The sequence below is a fragment of the Botryllus schlosseri genome, chromosome 1 (genome assembly GCF_051294905.1).
Source record: "Botryllus schlosseri isolate E-star chromosome 1, Bs_hap1, whole genome shotgun sequence".
NCBI classification, from domain to species: domain Eukaryota; kingdom Metazoa; phylum Chordata; class Ascidiacea; order Stolidobranchia; family Styelidae; genus Botryllus; species Botryllus schlosseri.
The window spans coordinates 3,777,086-3,793,325 of NC_137236.1; the positions used below are offsets into that span (position 1 = coordinate 3,777,086).

A 16,240-nucleotide genomic window follows, 5' to 3' on the forward strand; every position below is an offset into this window, starting at 1 on the left:
GGTCTATCATGACTTCAGAAATATGTCAATCCCAATAACATTCATAACTTTGTACTACATTTTCCATAGGCTCCGATACGGCCAGTCTAGGTTTCAATGCTCCCACAGTAGAAAATACCGTCGAAACTATAATTCTCGTTATTCAATTACATTTCGTTGGCAAAGAGCGTAAATATTCAGCACTCCAAAAATTTCACTACTAGACTCGAATCATTAAAGATATTAATCGAAGCAGATTCAAGTATTCGTATCATTGTGCCCAGCCCTACTAAACACTATGTGGTAATTCATTAACTAAATTTATCGTTTGGATCGTATTTCCACTGTGGAAGCCTTGGAACTGTATTCATATGACAGCATACGAAAGCTTTTGTATATAACTACGTTAACGGAAAGGAAATATCTGTAAACCCGCAGCATTTGCAATGAAATAGGCAATGCCTATTAGGCATGGTTGACAAAAAACATATCATTTTTAATATGACGTAGATACGGCATTATATTCTTTATAGTTGCATGAAAAGTACATATTTGCACTATCTACATTTCCCATACCCCTATGATGTCAGAAGTAGTGGTACTTGACTCGACGGCTACTATTCAATTCATAGTCAAATCACTCAGGCACTCGATTATCACACTACCAATGAATATACTACAAGGAGATTGTCAGTGGTGATCAACTCTCACAAAACATCATGTTTCCATCATGAGTGGCAGTATCTGAAAATTTACTCGGGTGGCCAACAAGCTCTATATCACATTATTAAGAGAGCATTCTTTCACATATTATTTCAGGCTTCACGGAGTTCAATATAATTGGCTGGTATGCAGACTTTTACAAGCTACCAATCTAGTTAGTTGACGGTCAACTGACATATGACTAGTTGCCAACAACTAGAAAACTTGCGTCATCGTTTGACGTGAATCGCGATCCCGGCGTTTTATCGTGTGATGTTCTTGCAGACATTTCTACCTCAGAATCATCACTGCAGAGACTGGCGTGGCCAGGCTGTTAGGAGTTTACAGCCTCCCCATTTCAGCTAGGACAAACTACTTCGTAAGGACAGACAGTTCCAAACAGAAGTGAAGATAAGTAGTGCAATTCTAACGTTATGTGGGAAAACACCTAGTTTGCATATGATAGGTCAAATTTGTTCAAAATTAGGATTTTTTAGGTCAAAAAATGTTAAAGTTTTGATTTTTTAGGTCACAATCTTTGTTTTTTTAGGTAAAAGAATCACCCTATTCAAAACCATCCATGTCATCAAACTCTCCGTTGGGACTGCCAGCAGTCTGATTGCATTTGTGACATGACGATAATGGGGGCGCCAAATTTTCCACCATCAAAAATGGGGCCGTGTCAAAACAAATTTGAGAACCGCTGTTCTAGATCTAATTGAAGTTGCTGGTTTTGCAAAGACAGTACGGATTTTGGAAATCCTGTGGTTTGTTCAAGTCTGGGTATAGCACCTGAATAGTGGTTTAAAAGTACGGTAAGCATGAACGATTCTACCAACGTTTTCCTTACCATTCAGAGACTCGATACAATTTTCCACTTTGTCGGAAGTGAGGTCTTGAATTGGACGAGACCACATCCCTTTGACATGCCAATGGTGGAATTGATGGCGATCTGAATAGAAGATGTCAAAAATGTGACAGCAACATATTGAAATATATGAATATGTGCAGGGAAAAAATGTACTTGCATCTGAGATCTGACGACCATTAAATACGGAGGCAAAGCTATCCATAGCAGCAAGTTTCCACCTCTGATATGCAATAAATCGGTGTTGCTAAAAATCGCTGTATACGTTACAATCGTTCGGATTGTTCTCGATACGCTGTTGTGACTGGTGAGAGCGACAAATCATTCATTCAATCATTTTGCGTTTACTGAACTTTCATTATTCTATAACAAATATATTGACCGCTTACAGTGTGCGTTGTCGCAGTAGTAAAGTAATATAATAACAACAAGGTCAATGATTGGTCAAAGATTGGTCAATGGTCATTGTTGTAGGTGATAACCCTAACCAAATCTCTTATTTGATCTAGCATTCAGAATTGTATTCGAATATACTTTACAAGTTTATATTACTAGTCAAGCATTGGCGTAAGCCTAATTTATATGTCATGGATAAGTAGTTAGGTAATGCTTCATATCAATTCGTTTCCGCTATCTAAGGTTTTGTGTTCACTATTTTGGTGGATAAATTAATGACTGCGGGTATACAACAGTTACTTCGTTTGACAGTACTATGCATTTGGGTGCTATACAACGCATTTTTCCATGTATATTCATCTCTATCTTCATCCCTCGGTTTAAAATAAATGACGGCTCAATCTGAATTTCGAACAGCTAGTAAAATGCAATGTGATGCCTTGTACTTCGAAAAGACAACTTGACTTCAATTGTGACTTGACTTGACTCGAACCAAAATGCGCAATGAATCAAGATGACTTGTGACTCGAAGGTAGTGACTTGATCCAAGCACTGCTGGCTGAAGAGAGAGACATGGGATATTTTGCATCATCTACCCATGTCTCAGCGACTATACATGATACTACAATAGAGTTGTGCTACACACAGATGAAAAGCTTCGTGCAGCATGTAGGCAACTAGAGTGGAACATGACGGTATTTAAAAATAATTTATTTGCAGATCCATTATGGTATGTTTCTGAAGAAAATGGCTACAAACAAATTTTTTCCCACAATTTTTTGTTTAATTTGATAGCACATCATCTTTAGAGCGCAGTGACCATTGAAAACAATCATTCTGGAATATATTTGTACCACAACATTTCTCAATAACCGTTAAACATTTTTCCCTATCGAATAACAAAATGAGGTCGCACGTAAATGCTGGTTTTATTTTCGTTTTAATTGGGGTCACCCATTATAAAGTTGCCGACCGGTGTTCTAGAGTAGGTCAGCCCCACAATACTGACAATTGTTTTTGCTGAATATTGGACCGCACATAGGCCTACCTGGTCGTACGAGTCCGTCCCTGCCGAGATACAAATTCCTTTTGCCGTCCTTCTCCTTCTTTTGCTTCTTCTGTTGATTTAACATCCTTTCACGTCTGTTCACAGCTTAATCAACTCAAATCTCATTCCCGTCCAGGTTGTTGCCCTGCAATGGTAGTCAGATAGTCGCAAATATGTTTACAGACAGACTTGTACAATAGGGGGGACTTTTTTTCAAATTTCATCGGCTTTATTGTCAAATCGTCAGGTTACCTTAAAAACCTTTCACAACAAATTTGACTCCATTCCAACAAGTAGATGCCGAGGTCAGTCAAATTGGTCATTTTTTAATAGTGGTATTTACGGTGACCAATTTCGTCATACTGACATGACCCAAAATCCTATTCCAGGTATGCCTGAAGAGGGAGGAATATCTTTTCCACTGGTTTTGATCTTGACAAGGGCCTGTGGAGGAGTTCGGATGAAGACATTGCCAGTGAACGAAAAAAGATATGACATGGATTAGCTGGAAATTAGTCCACGTCACTCAAATAGACACGTTAAAAATCAATTCATGGTCGAGTCGCTCAGGTACTTGATTTTGACAACCCTACTCATGAGTAGTACAAGGAGATTGTCAGTGGCCATTAACTCTCACAAAACATCATTATTCAATAACGAGTGGCAGCATCTCTAAATCTATTCGGGTGGCCAACAAGTTACAAACCCCTTGGTAGTGTATTTTTTCACATACTTTTTCAGGCCCCGTCGATTATAATATTATTTACTGGTATGCAGACTTGTGTAAGCTACCAATCTGGATAGTTGAAGGTCAACTAAAAACTGGTTGTTTGAATAGTTAGTGTTGTGGATTTTGAAAAGTGAGTAGTTTTAGTTACAGTAGCGCATTAAAGAACTAGTTGCCAATAACTGGAAAACTCACGTCATCGTTTTGCGTGAATCGTGATACCGTCTTTGTGTTCTGTGATGTTCTTGCAGCCATTTCTAGCTCAGGGTCATCGCTAAAGAGACTGCCGTAGGGGTGTTAGGGGTTGAAAGCCTTCCCATTTTAACTAGAAACCCTTACTTTTAGAAGTGTCGATTCTGTATCCAGTATTTCCTATCTCGTTAGCGATTCAGTAATTTGTATTATCAGTGCTGCCAATTATCGACGATTGACAGTGCACAATGGTATGCGATCTGGTTAGTTAGTTGCAGAGCTTTAATGGTCGTGGTTCCAGTTACGCATCTCGAACACCCAGCAGTTTGTAGAAGTCTGTTGGTATATATTATTTTAGGAAGTGGGTAGAGTTTTATCCTCATTGGCCGAATGATTATGATCAAGTGTTGTAAAGGAAAAATGATACCATAAAATGAAACAGAAAACGTGAAAAGGTAATGTCAAAGTCACAAAACGTCTGCTTTACTTGCAGTTTTACCTGTTTTTCAATGCAATTCAACTATGGGCCTCTTGATCGGTACGAAGATGCCAGGATTGTCATCAAAACTTTTCGTAGCTTTCAAAGCGTGCTCGTTCTTGGTGATGTTAATGAATGCGTATCAGAGCGGTCTTCCGACTCCGTCTTTGTTGAAAGTCTTCTCGAGAATCCATGATAACTGCACCATGTCGATCTTTGAATTGGGCCAGGAGAAGCTCCTGAAAACATAATGGAATCACTTTATCGAAGTACTTCTCAGAGTAAACGAGTTAGTCACACAAAACGGCTACAGAAAAGTATAGAACAGCGCTTCTCTACTTTATCAGCTTGTGTAACGGTAAAATTTCCAAAAATCAAGGTCAACACAGAATGTAATGACGACAACAGCAGGCAATTTGAAACCAAGAATCTTAACATTAATCAAATGAGAAATTTGCTACTGTCCGTTTGATATCACACCTGTTATATCAGGTGACATTGAAGCCTCTGAGAGACGGGATAAAACCAAGAACTCACTTTTGACCATTTGGTGTATTTTGGAAGAAACGCGACCAAATGTTTGCCGGATATATAATACTGTCAAATATCGCTAATTTGGTATTTTAGAATGTCCTCAAATTTCGGAAAGTATTTATGACTCATGACTGGTCTTTAACGAGTTGTAGGCTACTTTCAAACATGGTACAGCACGTGAAGCATTGTTCGCTGAAGACTTCAAGGTTAGCATAAGGTTAAAAACCACTGCTCTAGTCATTTAGTATACTACCTTGATGACAGCACTTCATAGAACACACACATATTTCAGCAAAGAAGTTGTGTCCAGTGATAATCAGTTTAACGATAGACTTGTGTCATAGTTATGAATGGAAATTGTTAACTTGACGGATCGAATATTCTCAACCGATGCTACTTGTTCGAGGTTCTTATGTGAGGACAGTGGTTCTTAACCTTTACTAACCCGGTGAACCGTTACATTAATCTGAAAGCATTTGGAGAACCCCGTATTTTCGGCAAGTCACTAATAAGCTACCAGGTAAAACTTCTAATACACTACCGTACTATAGAATACTGGTCCACTGAATCAACATTGCATTACAATCACTGTTGAAGGAAAAAAAACATGTAACATGATCACACAGCATATATTACAGTAAATGATTGAGACTTCTGCTGTATGAGTCTGGTTCAGAATGACTTGGGCAACTAAATAATTCTGGTTGTTTGATTTCACGAATTATAGAAAAATGTCGGTAATATAATTCTATAATTCTATAATTCTTTGCTGTAATTCTAATCCGATTTCTTAATTCTAATGTATTTCCTGGTTCATCCAGAATTGCTACAGGAGAACTGTACCGTGCAAAACGAGTCGAGCATAGTGTGCTGACATTTGTCAGCTTCATGCTTATGAGAATAAGGCCTGATATGATATGAACTCGACTTTATTCCATGTCAAGCTTTTGCAAATTGAGTAATTCTAATTACAATCTAATTTGGTAAAACTGTGTAACTATGCAACTTGAAGTCTGGTCTAATTTGAAAAGAAAAACGGTCCAGTTATTATTCGAATTCTAGTCTAATTTGGAGAAGAAAAAAAATGTGCAGCTATAACTCTAATTCTAATCTAATTTCGAAAACCTGAAAATCATGAACTTGTCCAAGCCTGGCACATAAAACCCCTGGGGTAATCGTATGAGCCCCGGTTAGTAGGCACTGCTCCAAGGTAAAATACAAAGCATGCTAACAGTTGTGATTCTGACATACCTTCAACTTTTTACCGTTCACACTTTTAGGAAGATTGTCAAAATAAAGTCAAAAGTTGCAGAGAGACATTGGTATTTTTTCTGTTTGGACCGTTTGGCATTGTTGATCTTTTCACGTTTCATCCATTCTACTGCATTGAGACCTTACGCGGCACGCATTCCTACACAAAAAAAACACAGCCGGTCATTGTAGTCAGCACTGCAATTTACTACAAGTGTTAATCGGATGTGGCTACTTTCGAAGTAGGTTCTCGATTAGAGCAAAATGATTCACACAATACACTGGAAGAATATTGGAAACCATTTTCAACTACAACGACACAGGGGGCTGTAACTCAGTAAAATAAGTGTTGTCACTAATCTCAAAACTACTCTGCAGTTTTCAAAATCAAAATGCAATAGTAAGTACCGTAGTTTGGTTGTGAAGTATAAATGGAAGTAGTCATAACATAACCAATTTAATTAGTTACCGGTATACTAAGCAAAACATACTAAAAAGTTTTAGGAATCAAAATGGAGTCCAATGCCATCCAAGCGGAAGCAGTAATCTTCACAGCAAACAAAAACTTCATGTTGAGTGAAAATGAGCTTTCAAAGTTGGTATGTAATAGTTGCAAAATTAGCTAAAATAGTTGAGAATCACTGGGTGATATGAACTCAAACGGGAACTGTACCACCCGGATACTATGATGATTAATTATGATAAAAATGTACGAGAATGGGTCTTTGATAAAAATGTGTTACATGATACCATGCCATAGACTGCAGGTCTGTCAGATGTAATACAATTTTATATATATCAATACGCTAGTGCATTGCTTTTCAACCTTTTTGAACACCATCAGCACTTTTTTCTGCAAGATGAATTTCATGGCAACAAACCAACCGAAAATTGGTATACAAAAAGAAAATGTAGATACTTAACAAGATTTTGTTTATATGTGCAAGAATTAGTCGACTGGTTCAGGCTATTAAATGTCTCATTAAAAATACCACCCTATTCCGTAGTTTCGATTTCAACTATAGTGCACTAAACCCTTTTCGGCGAAATAAGTGTTCAGTTTTGTACAAGAATTTCTAGTCCTTGGATATCCAGGTGTTTATAAGAACCATCCCGCACTCCTATCCAGAATACAGCGTCTTTTCCATGTGCAAAAAAAGGTTTCCGACAAAGGTCTCACAACGTCCAGTTCGTCGAATGGCTGCAAAACCCGCATGTCTGCTTCAATGCTTCTCTCATAGGACTTGGAAAGTAAGCTCCAAAACTAACATGAAGAATAAGCACATATGAGCTGGACACCTTGTGATACGCTGATAAACAGTGACCTTGGATATATAAAAACAATGTGCAAGAAATTCCACAAATTTTACCTGCATATTATCAGCACACTTAGGTGGCGTGCAGACTCAAAATTATACCATTTGCAACCCATACTTTGAGGAGCCGTGACGGGGACAGAATTTAAATAGTATATTCATATTGAAATGAACCCGAATATTTTCGGCTGACACTCGTCAGGGGTAATCGTCAGCAACTAGTAGAGAATTGGAAAGAACATTGTATATCAACAGACAGAATTTGCTTTACAGAAACTTGCAAGTGTGAGTCTGTGAGGATGGTATGTATTACTATCTTCGTGCCTCGTGCTAATCGAACCATTTGTACGAAAATATGATGATTTTCCAGAGAATTAAAGCAGAAATTCATTTTTAAGTCATTAATCCCGCGTGTCGCAAGCTCAGAGTTAGCTGTGTACTGCAGCCTATACATGCCACTACACTCGGTTTTGTACCACACTTTTTAGTAGGTAATAAATGCAGCGCACAAATAGTAATTCACTATGGCTGGCGTGAGACAAAGTTATTGTAAAAGAGACGAATAGGTCAAACACGTTTTTGCATTTACGTTTCAATGACCAAGGTTATGGAGACACTGCACTCGAATTTCCTATCAGGTTTATTTAAATTATTCCACGCCAGAACAAGTACGGTGACAATTATTCACTATTTTCATCCGCATTCATCTGCATCGATTTATAAATTCGTAATGTATTTATCTGCGTCTTGTCATGACAGAGTTCATGCTCTACTTTGGTCTTGGCATACATCACAATTCACAATAATGTAATTGCTGGACCAAGCTTTTTGAAAGTAACCTACCTTTCAACTACTTGAAGAATATTTATATGTGATTGTGTAACCGAAGAAGACTTGTAAACCAAATCCTTACATATTGACTCTATCTTTTGGAGAGATCTGTGAGTATATAATGTAGTCTGGAGTCTAGCCCACACCAAAGTTGTTGCCTTTTGAAAAGAAATCCAAGAATCTAAATCAAGTTAGTGCTTTTTAATAGAGCCACATACAACGAGTGTGATATCAAAAAGGCACTAGCAACCGTCTAATTAAAATGAGCCTCTGATATTTGCTTTCAAGTTGCACACTTGCTTTATATACGATTTAGGTTGATTTTGACTTTTGATGACTGGTGTATAGAGTATGGCGGCACCACAATACTGAAAAGCTTGTGTTGGATATTGGCCCTCATGTACCAGGTCGAACGAGACATTACCTGCCGCGATACGAATTCCTCTTGTTCTAATTTTCATGATTTCGGTTCTTCTGTTGAGTGGGAATCCTTTTCATATCAGTACTGCTCACTGCTTGATACGCTTGAATCTCTTTCACGTTCAGGATCTTGCCTGGAATGGCAGCCATAGATTTATTTACAGACAGACTTGTACAAACTACCAATCTAGTTAGTTGGTGATCAACTGACTACCGATTATTCACTTAGATCTAGTTGCGGATTTTGAAAAGCGATTAGTTCTAGTTCTAGCTCATGTTACGGATTTCATAAGGTTAGTAGTGATAGCAGGGTTTTAATGACTCATCTCGAGTCACGATTTTTGGTGAACCGACTGGACTTCAGTATTTTCTACAAATGCATAAAATGACTCCAATCGACTCGAGTTATTTTGTGCATTGACTCAACTTGTACCTGAGTCATTATACATGACTCAAGACTAGGACGACCTAGACAGACATTTCATTGTGACTTCAAAAAATAGTTATGTAATCATATTATTGGTATTTCGGTCATCGGTCCTGATACTTGTAAAATGGGGTCAGGAACTGTTAGAATTGAGGAAAATTAAGATATTATGAATGCGGGCAATTCTATATCACTAGAGCACAGTTGAAAAAGTGGGTTGAATCGGATTGAGATCAAAACTTAACAGTGAACACAATGACATGGACTCGGAATTGACTCGATGTTGTATTGAAAATGACTCGAATTGACTCGAGTCAAAACTATAAAAGTGAATTGACTTTTGACTCGGATTCTTGTGACTTGGTCACAATCCTGAGTTCTAGTTCCACAATTATAAAATAAACAACTAGAAAACACGCGTTTTCTTATGAAGTAAATCAAGATACCGTGGTTCTGTCGTGATAGGTTCTTACGGTCATCACTACTGACATGGGCATAGCCTGGGTTTGAGGGTCGAAACCCCTGCCATTCGACGCTCGAAACCCGGTCTCATTTGCAATGAAAGTTTGTATTATCATCAGAGTTAGTTGTGTTTTATTTAGTTAGTATGGGGTTTCCTAAGGCTGTTAGTTCTAGATGTACTTGTAGTTGCGAGTTTTGCAATAGCCGCAATAGTCAATTATAAGTAAACACGGACACATCTACTTACATTTGGGTGTCATTTCAGCACGTCGACACATTTTGTCACTTCTCCGAGGTCTTGATTTGAACGAGAGCGCATCCCTTGGCCACTTTCGCAATTGAAGTCCCGAAATACCCATCTCTTGTGGATCCTGTCCAAATCTCGGGAAAGTCGCGGTCTTTTGGTTTTTTTAGACTAAAAAACAGAACAAATTGCCAAAAAGTTGGAAATTGGGCGAAGGGAGGACAGTTTTTGAAAATGAAGGACAAATTATCCTACATGAGGACTTATAATTGTGAATTCATGCTTTGTATTTGAGAAGCCTTACCGACTACTTTAACCATACTGTCCACTTTTCCAGTTTCAGTCAAAATTTTACTGCGTCGCACATATATTACTCACAATGTTAGTGATGAAAACAGACATCAGTCTACACCGCACAAGAACCGCGGACTGCAGACAAACTATCAATCTAGGTAGTCGACAGTAAACTAACTACTGGCTTTTTTGAGTACCGGCAGTTCTAGCTCTAGCTGCAAGTTTTGAAGACTTAGCAGTTCTAGTTCTAGTTTCGTGTTCTAAAAATCTAGTGGTTCAATCATGACTGGTGGACTACTGATTAGCAATACAATGAGATACGTAACAAAATAAGCTCTGCCTTGGCATAGAAAATCCGAGGAAGCCTTGGTAAACTGTTAGGGGTGAGAAGAATGACTATTATCGTGGTTGTTACTGGTAGTGGTGGGAAAACGCAAATATTTTGCTATGAAATCATTGGTGTGTCAATAAATATGATTCATAATTTACTTATTTTTTCACCTCATATTTCATTCGGACATTGATGTTTGTCAGATTACGACCGATCCGTTTAGATTGTCGTGCAAACGTCTTTTACGACAGAAATTCTGATGCACCAGAGGAACAGCCTTTCAAATGAGGTGTTAAGTATGATGATCTTGTGATTGTAATCAACTGCAATATAATCAGAAGTGGTTGTATAAAGTAGAACCAGTAAATCTATCAATACATAGAAAGCACAGTACCCGACTATATTGATATATTTCCTATAGTTTACAGGCACAAATGGTCAAGATGTCCTCGGTGTTACTCAGGTAGAAGTAACGTCATACATTTCTACTAATGCACAATTCAAATTAGAGTATGTTAGTTAGAAGGTAAATGCCAGTTTTGCTCAGAAACTGAGAGCTGTTCATGTAGTTTAAGGAGACCAAAAGCTATTTAGGATTTTATTACCGTCAAAAATTAAAATGACTTCATCACTGACCACCACTGCATGCATAGGACCAGATTCCGTTTTCTAGTTTATTTCACGTCCAAGCTTAGCAGTGGTTGTGTGTGCTTGAAACGAGATGAAATATATTTTGAATGTCGGATGCAGCATTGGCATTATCAGCGAATGTGTAGTTTGATCGGTAGCTGATGAAATATCCGGTAATGGTCAGGCTCTATTTCAACACACAATGGCAGGGAGCAGACTTGTACACTAGGGCTGTTCAAAAATAACTTTTTTTCCTGAATCTTGCTGGTTACTTGATTAAATCGTTAGGTTGCCTTAAAAAACGACGCATACCAAATTTGAATTCATTCCGACAAATATTCGCGGGTTACGTAGAGTTTGAAAATTTTGGATTTGCCCAAAAACGCAAAAAAAAAATTTTCTCAAATTTTTTTGCCAACCCCATGAAATTGTTGGGCTGTCTTCAAAACCTATGCAAAACAAATTTGACTCAATTCCTAGCTGTAGAACCGGAGTTATTTCAGTTTTTATTCGAAAATTCTGGGATTATCCTTGATTGGTGGATAATCCATGAATTATCACCGAAAAACTGGAATAACTCCGCTTCTACGGCTTGGAATTGAGTCAAATTTGTTTTGCATAGTTTTTGAAGACAGCCCAACAATTTCATGGGGTTGGCAAAAAAATTTGAGAATTTTTTTTTTTTGCGTTTTTGGGCAAATCCAAAATTTTCAAACTCTACGTAACCCGCGAATATTTGTCGGAATGAATTCAAATTTGGTATGCGTCGTTTTTTAAGGCAACCTAACGATTTAATCAAGTAACCAGCAAGATTCAGGAAAAAAAGTTATTTTTGAACAGCCCTATTGTACACCCTACTCATTTTCCAAACTAGCAACTAGAACTACTTATTTTTAAAAACTAGAAACTAGAACTACTTAATTTTCAAAACTAGTAACTGGAATTACTCATTTTTTTAAATCCGCCACTAGAAATAGAAATATAATTGCTCAATTTTTAAAAAATTAGCTATTTGAGTTAGACTGGAACTACGTTCTTTTCAAAATCTGTAACTAGAACTGGAACTAGAACTACTTAATTTTCAAAACTAGTAACTAAAATTACTCAATTTTAAAATTTGCCACTAGAAATATGAATGCACATTTCCTTGTAATTCCAGCTTCAACATTTCTTATTACTTTTTTTCATTATCAGAAAACAGATTGCCACGATTCAAGAATGATGGCAATTACTTCTCAACTCCACATGTCTAGAAGCAGACTTGGACAAAAAGAAAATTTTCAGCTTTTCCGAATTCGATCAGAATTAGAATTAGAGCTACACAAGGTTCTCCAAATTAGATTAGAATTAGAATAACTGAGTTCGCAAAAACTTGGAAATTGAATGAAATTGTGATTAGGAAATGAATACTGCAAATATCAGTCCATATCAAATCACAATGCATTCCCATAACTATGATAATAGTTATCGTCGCTAGCCCTACACCAAGCTTGGTTCGTATTTTACTATACCAGGGGTCACCGCAATCGCCGCCGTCGATCTTATTTGAGATTTCGAAAGTACGCTAAATAGAGCATTTCGAAATGCTAAAATTGATTTCAGTTTCAAATTTTTGTTGTTGCTTCAAGATAAGCTATCCACCTGTGCCCAACAACACTATTCGACACTAGCTGAAACGGCTTCCGCGATGGCAACAGCATTCTATCGAGGGATATCTGCTTATATCAATAAGCATATTGCCTTGACATGCAATGGCTCAGACACTGCATAGACAGATACGCATAAAAAGCGGCCTATGGCGTCACAACAAGATCAATCTTTAGGATGAGATAGTCTTTCGGATTATATTAAAATTCGATTACTGGCATTTCACTCACTACCGCTGAGAAGTGACATACTGAATGGTGTTGATAGAGAAAACCAACTACAAGTGTTTGGAAAGCAAATTGATCTCTTTACAAACCAGTGATAACCTCTCTTCACGTTTTTGTGGATGGGATTCGCTCATACCACTTTGCTAACACAACCAACATGACAAATACTATTTCCAATTGCAGGATGTGGCGTAGGTAAAACATTTTTGTATCGGGTACAGTTCACAGAAGGTTTAACGTAAAATCACTGGATGGCACATTTCTTATCACCTTGTTAGGTCTTCTGAGATAACTGAAATCAAACAAACCTGTCAAGCATCGCTCTGGTGGCTTTAATTGGCCACACTCACAGTATTTGGTTTGCCATCTTTTTTCTTGAGTGACCGAATCTTCACAAGATATTCTCTTGAAACGAAGTCTGTCGTGATCCGTTTAGTATCCGAATCATTTGAGAAGTCACTTTCGAATTCTTGCTTCCGTTCTGTGAGACATTTCGCTGCAAACTGTTGTTTGATTTCATCATCCTACAAAAAAAGGAATCAGTTGATATGACCATAGCACCTAGGCCAGTGGTTCTCAACCTTTTTGACCTCGCGGCACACTTCGAAAATTAAAAATAGTTCGCGGCACACTAGCACAGTGGTTCCGAACTCTTTTGGCTTATGGCACAGGCAAACTACCAGAATGCGTATAGCAGCAACCACCGTTTTACAGAGGTGTTCACTGACGATTGACGAAGTACTGCTACCTTTTCGGAGCACTCAAGTAGGCGTTTCTCTGCGTGAGTTTTCTTCTATCTCTGCGGACATCTCACAAATGCAGGGGTTCTCAACCTGGGGGGCGCGGGAGGCTCTCAGGGAGGCGCGAGAAATTGACAAAGTCTGTGTAAATTGTGACTAGACATGTGTTTCACAACCATTCTGAAAAGACGATTGTTGAAGAATAAACTTATTTCGTATTCTAGAAAGCTTGCCAAACTCAAACTGAAGAAGGAATTTGTGCGGACGTCGATGCCTAATTCAATTAGTACGTGTTGGCGGGCGTAGACATGCGAATTTCAATTACGAATTCACTCCCGAATTTTCAAGAGATTTTAATGAATCCTAAAATTTTCTTCGCGCTCCGCGCGATTCAACAAGACTTAATTTTTCTATTTTAATGCAGTAGCCCTCTTCTTAATTTGAGCCGGAATGGGAATCGTCAAGAAGTAACAATACATTCGCGGCTCTGAAAAATATGCACTCCCAGTATCTATTCAGAACATTGCCACTCGCGATTTCGATGCGTACAATTGGCCGTTGTGAAAAGTAGAATAGTCCGGAGTTCACCGGGAATGGATATGGACAGTTTACAATAGGTATTTTGCGTCCCGATAGTTCATTGCGGCTATGCCCTGGAATGCGGCCTTAGGCTACATAAGTAATAGAAATGCGACCATGATTAGCAGAAATGTTGCCCATCTCTGTATTAAATGATGTGCTCTTTTTGACATGACGATGAATGCAAGGGGGGTCAAGGGGGTGCGATATTTTTGACCATCGCCAAGGGGGGCGCGTGTCAAAAAAGGTTGAGAACCGCTGCACAAATGCATCTACGAATGGTATCATTTGACATGGGAATCGTTTTCAATTCTTCCCAAACATTTTTTTACAATTTTATTGCGGGCCGGAAGAAGAGCTTTCTCCGTTTACGTGTGAGGTTTTGAATTATCAGCTATTACCTCTGTTACCACATAACTGGCCTGCTGAGATCTCGATTAAACTTCAGGTTCAGCTTAATTTCATAAGATTGACTTGACAATAAAGTCTGCCCACTACCGCATTGTCGATGTAATTAACCATCGCATCGAAGAGTCCATCACGATCGCCACTAACAAATACAAAGGTGTTTATACAATATACATGGATGCCAAACGCATTTCCACGCAGATCGTGTAAGAGCACATGTGAGGATAGTATACCTCAATAATCTTACTGGCAGCCACCCGCAGTTCACCTGTAGTTCCAACAAATCGGAAAAATAAACCTTAGCAGCGGGGAAATTTGTAACTGATATAATTTGATCAACTTTACTTATCGATTCTCGAATTTGTCGCCTGTAACATAACATTGCGCACTGAGCCTACATTTTACCTGCAGTGCTGACACGCTACCTAACAATCGTAATGTGAATGGCTATGTTGGCAATTCTAATTTTTAAACGTGAACATCACTTTCAAATGAGTTACTTTCTCGATGGTGAGAACGCCTTCCTAGGTGTTGGAGGTTTATGTAGGCTCCTACTCGTCCTCCGATCTGCAAAGTGTCTTACAAAAAGTGAGCCGTGCTATAAGGTTGGCATCTCAGAAATCAAAATATGTAATATCGGCATGGTGTAAAATGATAATCGATGACGAAGACATGGCAAGAATACGACTACAAATAGAAACATAAAACGGTCATCAACCTGCGTCACGGTTCTGACGGGAGTCACTTCGGCCACACCTCAATATCACTATAGATTACTAACCTACGTCGTAGGTCGTCTTAGGTTAGTAATCTATATTATCCAATTACCCGAGTTTAGTTATCACCGTCCTTAATGCTACTGATGCTACTTAGCGGGCAAACTAGCATATCACACCCATTGACGGCGGAGGCCCCAATTTGATTCATGGCATGCAGTGCAGTAGCAATTACAAAGCGTGCAGATTTATTAGATTATCCGCCCCTATACGTTGCTGTGCTCAGAGCGTCTTTACAATAAACAGCCCAGAGAAAGACCCAATCGATGACCTAATGGGGATGCCAGATTGAATTACTAGATTGAGATACCGTGACTACGGTCGCCTCGGCATCCTTATATCTGTTTACTGCATCGGATTGTGCATCGCGTGTCTTGATCGGGTAAATTCAATAGAAAAACCAACAATGACACACTCAAAATTGGGATTTTTGTTAAACTTCGACATATTTTGCCACATTTGCTCGCGGCACACCTGATCAGTCCAATTGGCACACTAGTGTGCCGCGGCACACCGGTTGAGAACCACTGACCTAGGCTATTAAAGACGTCAATAGTTTAGAGCAGTGGTTCTCACAGCTTTTAGAGCGCTTATGTGTTATTTTACATCTCGCGACCTGAACGTCGCACATTGTAGAAATGCATTTCTGACACAAGTAAGCCTACGCGACGCTTTACGAGCATGTAGGAAATAGAGAAAGTGCAGACAAAAGACGATCAATATCAAAGTACCT

General features: G+C 38.6%; 2 long non-coding RNA genes across 2 annotated transcripts; both read right to left on the reverse strand.

The window, feature by feature from the left end:
- Window positions 1–479: 479 nt before the first annotated feature.
- On the reverse strand, window positions 480–5,436 carry LOC145440095 (uncharacterized). The gene is made up of 3 exons (XR_013915422.1): window positions 4,412–5,436; window positions 2,994–3,138; window positions 480–1,633 (listed from the first exon to the last, which is right to left on the reverse strand). It is a non-coding gene; the product is annotated as an uncharacterized LOC145440095 (long non-coding RNA).
- A 3,251-nt stretch (window positions 5,437–8,687) lies between these two features.
- LOC145440105 (uncharacterized) lies at window positions 8,688–10,557 on the reverse strand. The gene is made up of 2 exons (XR_013915425.1): window positions 9,879–10,557; window positions 8,688–8,876 (listed from the first exon to the last, which is right to left on the reverse strand). It is a non-coding gene; the product is annotated as an uncharacterized LOC145440105 (long non-coding RNA).
- Between the last annotated feature and the right edge of the window lie 5,683 nt (window positions 10,558–16,240).